Consider the following 12,330-nt stretch of genomic DNA (forward strand, 5'->3'; position numbering starts at 1 on the left):
TTTTGTGTGTCTGGATTAGGCTTGGGGGGGCGGGGCGGGGGTGGTCCCAGTCGTCTCCAGACAGCTTCCACGTTGTCTTTGGCACACTTAAGCATTTTGCGATATTTTCATTTCTCAGTTTTTCTTACTTTTCTCACAGCCAGGGCTTTTAGGGAGGTGGAAGTTTTATATCTAGATGAAACACCAAAAAGTGTAGCTCGGTTTTCCGTGAGCGCCTCCAGAGGGTGTCTTACCTCTGCATCCTCAAAGACCTGCAGAATTCCGTCTGCCTTGTAAATGCTAGTTACCGGTCGATGGTTTTCTTGAGTTATTTGCATGCTATTTATGCTATTTGCATACCGTTTATCTTTCCATCTGGATCTTCTGCATCGTCTTCTTTCATCTCCTCCCCCCGCCCCCTTTTCATCGCCCGTCATTTTTAACCTCCTTTGAGCTGCAGTTGGTTGTTCAAATGCCTCAAACTTGAAAGCGGTCCCCGTTGGGGCCACCCTATAAAAGTGGAGGATCTTCAGACGAGGGGACATTCTCCTCTCATAGAATGTCAGAGAAGGAAGGGAACTGGAAAAGATGACTTTAGGCCCGAACATCTCATTTTACAGATCAGAAAGGGAACTGAGGCCTAAAGAATCTTAAGTGTCTTAACAGGAGTCACGTGGTTAATAAAGAAAGCGTTTGCCAGCCAAGGTAGCAAGTCTGTCCTGAAAGAGAGTTTCAGTTGCCTGGGGTCAACTGCAGTCCAAAAATGTTCAATGGAAAATTCCAGAAATAGTTCCTAAGTTTTAAGTAGCTGTAGTTTTGAGTAGCATCCAAGAAATCTTTAGCCATCCTACACCAACCAGCCCTGGAAATGAATCATCTTTTTGTCTAGCACCTTTTATACACTACCTGTTAGTCCAGAAAAAAGACTTGGTATATTTAGGTTTGGGTACTACTGCAGTGTCAGGCATCCACTAGGGGTCTTGGATATTCTTAACCTCTAGCCACCTGGGAAGCCCCAACTGGGGACTGCTCCACTTTAATTCAAAGGTGTCTCTCCAGTTTGAAACCTTCTATTCTTTTTCATCCTTTTAAAAACCCACCAAGTTAGAGTGTGTTTATAAGATACATCCTGCCCAGAAATTACTCATACAATGGTAAGCAAAAGTGATAACTGTACTTGAAATGGTGGAAAACCTTGGTTGGTTGAAGTTTTAGAGACGGGTCTGGTGATCTGGATACAAATTTCTAGTCAGTTACTTTACCAGCTAGATGACCTCAGTCAAGATACCTACCCGCTCTCAGGTTCAATCTCAGAAAATCTTTAAAATTGGGGTGGTAATGTTCACCACATCAAGGTTGAAGGTTGATAGTGGTTTAATGTATGAAAAAATGCCTATCCACTTTTGCTTCTTGGAAACACTTGATTTCCCCTTTTTCCAAAAGCCTTTATAGGAATAAAGAACCACTCCTGATAAAAGACAAGAGCACTTTTTAGACTCATAATGTGGTAGGTACCATAATGGCTTGTCATAGAGGTCCACATCCCAATTCCTAGAATCTGGGACTCTGTTACCTTACATTCCAAAACAGACTTTGCAGATATGATTAAGTTACGGACCTTGAAACAAGAACCTTGAATTCTGGATTTCCTGGGGGTGGCCCAAAGGAATCACAAGAGTCCTTACAAGTGAAAGAGCAAGGCAAGAGTCTGACGAGACTGTGAGGATGAAAGTAGTTTCTGTTCTTTCATTAAGCTGAAAAATCATTTCAAGATTCTGACTTGTACTGCTACCTGTGAAACGTCAGCTCTTAGTGTGACTGTCATGTTGAAAGTCGTTGGAGTTTTTTTCCCCTTTGGCTGCTTTAAAGATTTTTTTTCTGTCAGACTTTGGTTTTCTGCCCTTTTACTGTGTATGTCTGGAAGTGTATTTCTTTTTATTTATGATGCCTGTAATTCATTGGGCCTTTTGAATATATTGATTGATGCCTTTCATGAGTTCTGAAATGTTTTCAGATATTACCTATTTTAATATTGTTTATGCACCACTCTTTCTTCTCTCATATAACTCCATTTAAATATTCGTTAGATCTTTTCTATTCACTATTTCTCTTACCTTCTCTTTTTTATTTTCTACATCTTTATGCTTTACATCTATGCTTCATTTTGAATAGCTTTTTGCTTTTCTTCTGGGTTACTAATTCTTTCTCCTATAGTGTTAAATTCATCTACTGAACTGTAATTTACTTTTTAAATTTTTTTTTAAATTTTAGGTTCTAGAACTTCTATTTGATTCTTTTTTAAACTTAGGTTCATTTTAATGGCATCAATTTTTTTTTTTTTTCTCAAACTGTCAATCTTAGGTTTTATCTCTTTGTGTATAATGGGCATCACTGGTATATGGTTTTGGTCTCTGATAATTCCATTACCTGGAGTCTTGTTGTATCTGTTATTGCTTCATTGTTCTAGTTATTTATTCTTCATTGTGCTAATTCTCACTCATGTTGTCTTGTTACCTGACTGTAAGCTGGGCATCATAATTGAAACATTTGAAGAAATAATGTGAGATGTATATGATTTTCTTCCATGATTGGAAGATGGTTTTCATTTTCTTTGAGGCATGTTGCAGTAGCAACAAACAGGATCAGCCTAACCCAGGTGATTGGGGACCTCGGGGAGACTGCTTTAGTTTGGCTGGCCTTTACTTCCCCGAGTACTGCCCTTGTGAAGACCAGCCCAAAACGTGGTGTACCAAAATCATCACTTTAAATATATGTATACATGTATTTATTTATTTATTTATTTGGCTGCATCAGGTTGGCGCACATAGTTGCAGCACATCGGTTTAGTTGCTTCATAGCTCGTAGAATCTCAGCTCCTCAAGCAGGGATTAAGGCAGATCCCCAACCTCTGGACACCAGGGAAGTCCCGAAAATCACCCGCTGTTGACGGGTCCAGAATTACACTTTTGACAGATTCAAGACTCCATATTTTGTTCTTCTAGTTGTCAAAAGTGGAGTTCAACCTCTCAGTCATCTCTTTTGAAGCTAAAAATGCCCCCCAGGGGAGAATGAATACATATATATATATATACATATATATATGGCTGAGTTGCTCCTGACATGCACCTGAAACTGTCACAACATTGTTAACTAGTTATACTCCAATATAAAATTAAAAGTTTTTAAAAATTTTTAAAAAGAAGAAGTAAAGAAAAAAAAAAAGAAACAAAAATTAAATTAAAATGCCCCCTAGGACAAAATCACTGTGAGTGTATAGACACTATTCCCTTCTGCTTCTTAGTCAGGGAATTCCTAACTCACTTCTTGGTTAACTTTTTGATTATTTTATTTTTAAATATAATTTTTATACAGTTTTTTTTTTCTTAATTTTAATTTTTTTGGCCATGCTGAGTGGCTTGCAGGGTCTTAGTTCTCCGACCAGAGATTGAACCCTTGTCCTCGGCAGTGAAAGTGTGGTGTCCTAAACACTGAACTGCCAGGGAATTTTCATATACAGCTTTTAAAGGTTACTTCCCATTTACAGTTATTACAAAGTATTGACTATATTCCCTGTGCTTTAAAATACATCCTTGGGCCTATCTTACACCCAGGAATTTGCATCTCACATTCCCCCAACTTTTTTTTTTCCCCCCCAACTTTTTGATGATTTAAAAATGTTGTTCCAGGGGACTTCCTTATTTGGCCACAAAATGGCATTGCAGTGAATTACAAAGGAAAATGCATAATAATAATGACAGAAGTGACAAACTCTGGCTTATTGAGTATCTTCTACATAACAGTCTCTTTGTTAGGCATCTTACAGTTATTAATGTACACAGATGAAAGATAGGAGACTTGGGTTCTTATACTGCCCTTACAACTGATTAGCCAAGTAACCTTAGACAAGTCCTTTCCCTCAAATTCTCAATGAAAGTCCCTCTCAGTTCTAAATTGCCGTTGCTTAAAGCTACAGAGAATTCTCTGGAAGTTCAAGGTGCCTTGTGGCAATCGTATATTAAATATTGTAGAGGAGTTTCGTACTAGCCCACCTGCATTAGTCTCCTGTTGCTGCTTTCTGTGACAAGTTACCATACACTGAGTGACTTGAAGAAACACAAGTATATTATCTTACAGTTTTGAAGATCAGAAGTCTAAAATGTATCTCACTGGGCTAAAATTAAGGTGTTGGCAGGCCTGCATTCCAGAAGGCTCTAGAGCAGCGTTCCCCAGTCTTTTTGGCATCAGGGACCGGTTTTGTTGAAGACAGTGTGTCTGGTGGGGGTGGGATGGGGATGGCTTCAGGATGATTCAAGCACATTACTTTCATTGTACACTTTATTTCTATTATTATTTCATTGTGAGAATGAAGTAGTATGAGTGGGGGGGGGGGGGGGGGTGGCTGTAAGTGCAGATGAAGCTTCGCTCACTCTCCCACTGCTCACCTGCTGAATGGCAGCCCAGTTTCTGACAGGTAACAGACTGGTACCTGTCTGTTGCCCAGGAGTTGATGTTGCCCAGGAGTTGAGGACCCTGCCTTAGAGGAAAATTCATTTTCTTGCTTTATCCATCTCCTAGAGGCTGCCCACATGCTTTCTTTATGACCCCCTTCCCACAATCTCATCACTCTAATAATATAAATAATATAAAATTAAAATATTTAAGATTAGCAAAGAGCTTAGAAGAGAGATCATGTTCTAAGGTTCCCTGTACATCTGCTTTCTCTCTGTATGGAAGAACCTTCTCTCCTTTTCCATGCACATAGTCTTGCAACAATGGCAACCTCAGCTGCAGATTTCAAATAACCACTATTCAAGAAAATGGCCATCTGTCTTAGTTTCAATTCTAAACCCTAAGGAGAAAGCAACTGTTTAGCGCAGCTTTAATAGAAGTCTACTCCTACTCCAGCCAAGTTTGTCTAAGGCAGTGGGGTCCCAGAGTAACAATCTGGCTTACAATTTCTACTCTGTGATTTCGGGAGTTGTGGAGTCTTGTGAGTGAAAGATGGTTGTTTTGAACCGAGCAGACACTCCAGTTGTTATCTAACACATTCCTCTTATTGAATGACATCACACAGACAAAAGCCTGATGGTAGGGGACAGCAAATCCAATCCACAAATACTTAACACAGGCCATCATTCTGACTTACCCCAAATAAGTCAAGGCCACAACCTCTACAGGAACATGATTTTGGTTCTAACATACTGTACAGGTCATAGTTTAGCCCTATGGTCCCCAAACTTTTAAAAATACCTACCCTTATCAGTATATTTTAAAACATGCAGCCATAATATATGAAAATATAAATATTATTTTATTGAGACATGTTATATTGACATCAGACTTAAATTGAAGAAAGTGGGGGGGAACCACTGGACCATTCAGGTATGACCTGAATCAAATCCCTTATGACTATACTGTGGAAGTGAGAAATAGATTTAAGGGACTAGGTCTGATAGACAGAGTGCCTGATGAACTATGGATGGAGGTTCATGACATTGTCCAGGAGACAGGGATCAAGACCATCCCCAAGAAAAAGAAATGCAAAAAGGCAAAATGGCTGCTGAGGAGGCCTTACAAATAGCTGTGAAAAGAAGAGAAGTGAAAAAATAAAAATAAAAATGAAAAAAAAAAAAAAGAAGAGAAGTGAAAAGCAAAGGGGAAAAGGAAAGATATACCCATTTGAATGCAGAGTTCCAAAAAATAGCAAGGAGAGATAAGAAAGCCTTCCTCAGTGATCAATGCAAAGAAATAGAGGAAAACAATAGAATGGGAAAGACTAGAGTTCTCTTCAAGAAAATTAGAGATACCAAGGGAACATTTCATGTAAAGATGGGCTCAATAAAGGACAGAAATGGTAGGGACCTAACAGAAGCAGAAGATATTAAGAAGAGATGGCAAGAATACACAGAAGAACTGCACAAAAAAGATCTTCATGACCCAGTTAATCACAATGGTGTGATCACTCACTTAGAGCCAGACATCCTGGAATGTGAAGTCAAGGGGGCCTTAAGAAGCATTACTACAAACAAAGCTAGTGGAGGCAATGGAATTCCAGTTGAGCTATTTCAAATCCTGAAAGATGATGATGTGAAAGTGCCGCACTCAATATGCCAGCAAATTTGGAAAACTCAGCAGTGGCCACAGGACTGGAAAAGGTCAGTTTTCATTCCAATCCCAAAGAAAGGCAATCCCAAAGAATGCTAAAACTACCGTACAATTGCACTCATCTCACACACTAGTAAAGTAATGCTCAAAATTCTCCAAGTCAGGCTTCAGCAATACGTGAATCGTGAACTTCCAGATGTTCAAGCTGGTTTTAGAAAAGGCAGAGGAACCAAGATCAAATTGCCAACATCCGCTGGATCATGAAGAAGCAAGAGAGTTCCAGAAAAACATCTATTTCTGTTTCATTGACTATGCCAACGCCTTTGACTGTGTGGATCACAATAAACTGTGGAAAATTCTGAAAGTGATGGGAATACCAGATCACCTGTCCTGCCTCTTGAGAAACCTGTATGCAGGTCAGGAAGCAACAGTTAGAATTGGACATGGAACAATAGACTATTTCCAAATAGGAAAAGGAGTACGTCAAGGCTGTATATTGTCACCCTGCTTATTTAACTTCTATGCAGAGTACATCATGAGAAACGCTGGGCTGGATGAAGCACAAGCTGGAATCAAGACCGCCTGAAGAAATATCAATAACCTCAGATATGCAAATGACACCACCCTTATGGCAGAAAGTAAAGAAGAACTAAAGAGCCTCTTGATGAAAGTGAAAGAGGAGAGTGAAAAAGCTGGCTTAAAGCTCAACATTCATAAAACTAAGATCATGGCATATGGTCCCATCACTTCATGGCAAATAGATGGGGAAACAGTGGCTGACTTTATTTTTTTGGGCTCCAATATCACTGCAGATGGTGATTGCAGCCATGAAATTAAAAGATGCTTACTCCTTGGAAGGAAAGTTATGACCAACCTAGACAGCACATTAAAAAGCACAGGGACATTATTTGCCAACAAAGCTCCATCTAGTCAAGGCTATGGTTTATCCAGTGGTCATGTATGGATGTGAGAGTTGGACTGTGGGAAAGCTGAGCACCGAAGAATTGATGCTTTTGAACTGTGGTGTTGGAGAAGACTCTTGAGAGTCCCTTGGACTGCAAGCAGATCCAACCAGTCCATCCTAAAGGAGATCAGTCCTGGGTCTTCATTGGAAGGACTGATGCTGAAGCTGAAACTGCAATACTTTGGCCACCTGATGTGAAGAGCTGGCTCAGTGGAAAAGACCCTGGTGTGGGAAAGATTGAGGGCAGGAGGAGAAGGGTTGACAGAGGAGGAGATGGTTGGATGGCATCACTGACTCTATGGACATGAGTTTGTGTAGACTCCAGGAGTTGGTGATGGACAGGGAGGCCTGGCGTGCTGCAGTTCATGGGGTCGCAAGGAGTCAGACACGACTGAGCGACTGAACTGAACTGAACTGATATTGACATTTTAATGCCAAGAACATATATACAAAAAATTCTAGAGGATGAAATAAACAAAATTTTTATATGTCTTGCAATCATAATGCTAATATCTTTAGTGGGATGTTAAGCCACATTTTAAATCTTCTTGAAATTTGGGGTTTACTATTGTCAAATCTGATTGTGTCATCACTGTTTTCATCTATTAGGTACTTGACAAGTGTTCGTATTAGAAGTAGATAAGTGTTGGTTCTGCCATTTTCTTGTTTTTCGCTTGTACTTTCCTTGTTAGTACTAACTGTGAACTGTGGTTTCTTAGGATTGTTTTTAAGATGCTTCGGCATTTTTTTTATGGTTAGTTTAGTTAATACCAGAGAATATAATTTGTAAGTCTTTCTAACTGGGCTCTCATAAACTGCCATATATCATAATACACTGCGAGCCCATGGATGTAGCCCGCAAGGCTCCTCTGTCCCTGGGATTCTCCAGGCAAGAATACTGGAGTGGGTTGCCATTCCCTTCTCCAGGGGATCTTCCCAACCCAGGGAGTGAACCCAGGTCTCCCGCATTGCAGGCGCATTCTAACCATCTGAGCCACCAGGGAAACCAAGAGAACATAATTTGTGAGTCTGTGTATCTGGGTTCTCATAAACTGCCGTGTATCATAATACTCTGCAAGTGAAGCATATTAAGTGCCTGTGTAGGGAATCTTTTTAGAATCCTCTGTGTTGAAGATGAAATTCCCCTTTTTCCTCAGGATTGCCTCCAATAGGAGGGATGATGTAGGAAGAAAAGAAATCAGTTACTCAAAGCTCTTCACTCTTCCAATTCGAGACCACTATTCCTTTCCACTCCATTTTCCTTTCTGTCATACAACCGCTCCTCATGCTGGATGGGGTTTGGAGTGGCAGCGGGCATCTTTTTTAATCTAAGTGGAAACTGAATGATGGGGTACATTTAGGTTGGGGTTAAAAGAAAATATTTATGTGTAAATTATTGCTAGCCATCCTGATATAGGAATGCTTTCCAGGAATTTTTTTCTTTAACTTTTTGTGTTATTCTTTTTTAACTTTTTAAAATTTATTTTTAATTGGAAGATAATTGCTTTACAGTGTTGTGCTGGTTTCTGACATACAACAACGTGAATCAGCCATATGAATCCACACGTCCTTCCTTCCTGAGCCTCCGTCCCGCCTCTACCCCATCCCATCTCCAGGGTGTCACGGAGTACCAGGTTGAGTTCCCTGTGCTATACTGCCATTTCCCATGAACTATCTGTTTTACATATAGTAATGTACATGTTTTGATGCTACTCTCTCAATTCATCCCCTCCTCGCCTTCCCCCATTGTATCCACAAGTCTGTTCTCTATGTCTATTCCTGCCCTGTAAATAGGTTCATCAGTACCATTTTTCTAGATTCCATATATACGCATTCATATACAATATTTGTTTTTCTCTTTCTCATTTACTTCACTCTGTATAACAGACTCTAGCTTCATCCACCTCACTAGAACTGACTCTGAATGCTTTCCTTCTTATGGCTGAGTAATGTTTCACTGTGTATATATATCACAACTTCTTTATCTATCCATTTGTCAATGGACATCTAGGTGGATTCCATGTCCTGGATGTTGCAAATAGCACTGCAATGAACATTGAGGTACATGTATATTTTCCAATTATGGTTTTCTCAGGGTATATGCCCAGTAGTAGGGTTGCTTGCCCACGATCCAGGAATATTTTTATTGTTATTGTGCCAACTTATCCAGCTTCTGTGACACAAAGATACAAGGCCAGATGCCATACTGTGATCTGGGTGTGTTCAACTGTGCTAGGCTTTAGAAGTGTTAGAAGTGAGTAGGAGCTTTAGAAGTGACTAGTGGAGGAGAAACAAAGTCTGAAATGTATGAAATTAGATACTATCCTTTTACATACAAAATGTAAATGGAAGATTTGGTTCTCACAAACGCCCAGTCAAAATGAAAGTCTCTACTGGCAGAAATACACCAAAAATGAAGCATAAAAATTTATTGACTCACTATACACTTTTTTTTCACTTTATGAGAAAATCACATGAAATGGAAATTCCTGTGTTTCTTTTCTTCTAAATAACAATTTGCTTTCATCTCTTATTTTGTTTCCATAATCTTTTTGTTCCTTTTCTTTAAGAAAGCTCCCTAAGTATAGACATATCAGGCCCCAGAAAACCTCAATTCATGCCTTCCACCTACCTTAGTGACATAAAGCCATTTGACATATGAATTGAGTGAAGACACTAGTGTCAACTCATATATTAAATATTAGTTCAGCCTAATTTGTTAATTTTTAAAATAAAAATTATAACAGTACTTTTCCATATCCCAATGAACAGATTTGTATACTCCACTTCAGGGCCAGATGATTAAACCAGCTATTTTGCTATGGCTAAATAAGCAAGACCTATCACAAGTCCAGAAATGTGGGGAACATTCCTTCCTTGAATCAGTCATTTACACATTTCAAACCCTGCACTTCCTGTTAGCCAAATTCTGCTAGACTGAACCACCTAAAATTGCAGTTTTTATAGGACAACAATGGTCTAACATTGGTAAGTTCATACGTTCACTCTAATATATCATTTAAGAGGTACTCAGCCATAAGTTAAAGAAAGAAGACTCAAATTGACAATAAAAGTAAGAAAATACACTGTGAGATATCAGTGAAAACACAAAATTCACTGAAGGACTTGAGAACCAAGTTTGGAAAACGAGCAGAAAAACCAAAGAAGTCAAAGTAGAGTCAGGATCATGCTGCAGAGATAAATGGCCTAGGAAGCTTTCGCTAAGCATTGTTGCCACTAGATAATTGCTGTTGCTCTGCTGGAATCCCCCTTAAAGGTTGCTTCTTGCTAGACTTCCATACCTTTGACTGAGCTGCAGCCACCTCACACCTATTCTGTTGTTTATTTGTTTATTTATTTATTTATTTTTTGTACATTCCCGCAAGATTCAAAGTCCAGGGCTGGAACATTAAACCTATAGCAAAGGATCTTGTCCTCACTGCCAGGATGATAGATACTGGCCAAAATAAAAAGTTCATCTCAAGTATGTATAGACAAAATACTGACTACGAACTCACCTGAATGTTAATATCATTTTCGGGCAATGGGATTCTGAATATTTTTAGTTTTTTATTTATTTACACATTTCTGTTTTCATTATTGCTACAATATCTATCTGTGTGTGTGTTAGTCACTCTGTTGTGTCTGGCTTTTTGTGACCCCATGGACTGTAGCTCACCAGGCTCCTCTGTCCATGGAATTCTCCAGACAAGAATACTAGAGTGGGTAGCCATTTCCTTCTCCAGGGGATCTTCCCAACCCAGGGATCGAACCCAGGTCTCCTGCATTGCAGGAAGATTCTTTACTGTCTGAGCCACCAGAGAAGCCCTAATACCTATCTATTAACTTTATCATCCAGTGAATTTTAAACTTTAGTTTTAAAAATTAACAAAGCATAGAATTAAGATTTTATTATGCAGTGTTGCTATTCATTTGGACTCAGGATGGAGCTTGGCATTTGTAATCCTAATGAGTTACATACCAGATTAAAAAATAAAAACATCTGAAGGCTCCACTGTAGTTTGCATAGCCTACTTTTCAACATTTGTGTATGGCAGAAAGTGAACAAGATCTAAAGAGCCTCTTGATGAAAGTGAAAGAGGAGAGCTAAAAAGTTGGCTTAAAACTCAACATGCAGAAAACTAAGATCATGGCATCCAGTCCCATCACTTCATGGCAAATAGATGAGGAAACAATGGAAATGGTGAGAGACTTTATTTGGGGGGGGGGGGGCCAAAATCACTGCAGATGGTGACTACAGCCATGAAATTAAAAGATGCTTGCTACTTGGAAGGAAAGTTATGACCAACCTAGACAGCATATGAAAAAGCAGAGACATTACTTTGCCAACAAAGGTCCGTCTAGTCAAAGCTATGGTTTTTCCAGTAGTCATGTATGGATGTGAGTTGGACTATAAAGAAAGCTGAGTGCCAAAGAATTGGTGCTTTTGAACTGTGGTGTTGGAGAAGACTCTTGTGGTGTTGGAAAAGACTCTTGAGAGTCCCTTGGACTGCAAGGAAATCCAACCAATCCATCCTAAAGGAAATCAGTCCTAAATATTCACTGGAAGGACTGATGCTGAAGATGAAACTCCAATACTGTGGCCTCTTGATGCGAAGAACCAACTCATTGGAAAAGATCCTGATGCTGGGGAAGATTGAAGGCAGGAGGAGAAGGGGATGACAGAGGATGAGATGGTTGGATGGCATCACCGACATGATGGACATGAGTTTGAGTAAGCTCTGGGAGTTGGTGATGGACAGGGAAGCCTGGCATGCTGCAGTTCATGGGGTCACAAAGAGTCGGACATGACTGAGCGACTGAACTGAACTGAACTGAATGTTTAAAAAATAAAAAGGTTCTCTCCGTGACTTTAAAGTGTATTGTTTGTTACAATTAGTCTTATTTTGTGCTTTCTAAAATGTATTTGTCTTTGTGTTTTTAATTATTTGTTTCTGGAAATTACTGGAGGTGAAACGGAAATATAAAATCCGTATGAAGGATTTTACTTCAACAAAATACAATAATATTAATGTGAATGGAAGTATTTTTCAACATCAAAAATCACTTTGTATGGAGTAATGGGGCTCAAAATTAGTAATCATACTGTTTATTTTTTTCCTACAACTTCTATGGCAACCAAACAAATGTATAATGTTAATGTTAATCACTCAGTCTTGTCCAACTCTTTGCAACCCCATGGGCTATAGCCCGCCAGGCTCCTCTGTCCATGGAAATCTCCAAGCAAGAGTAGTGGAGTGGGTTGCCATCCCCTTCTCCAG

Source organism: Cervus elaphus, chromosome 3 (assembly GCF_910594005.1).
Source record: "Cervus elaphus chromosome 3, mCerEla1.1, whole genome shotgun sequence".
Lineage (NCBI taxonomy): Eukaryota > Metazoa > Chordata > Mammalia > Artiodactyla > Cervidae > Cervus > Cervus elaphus.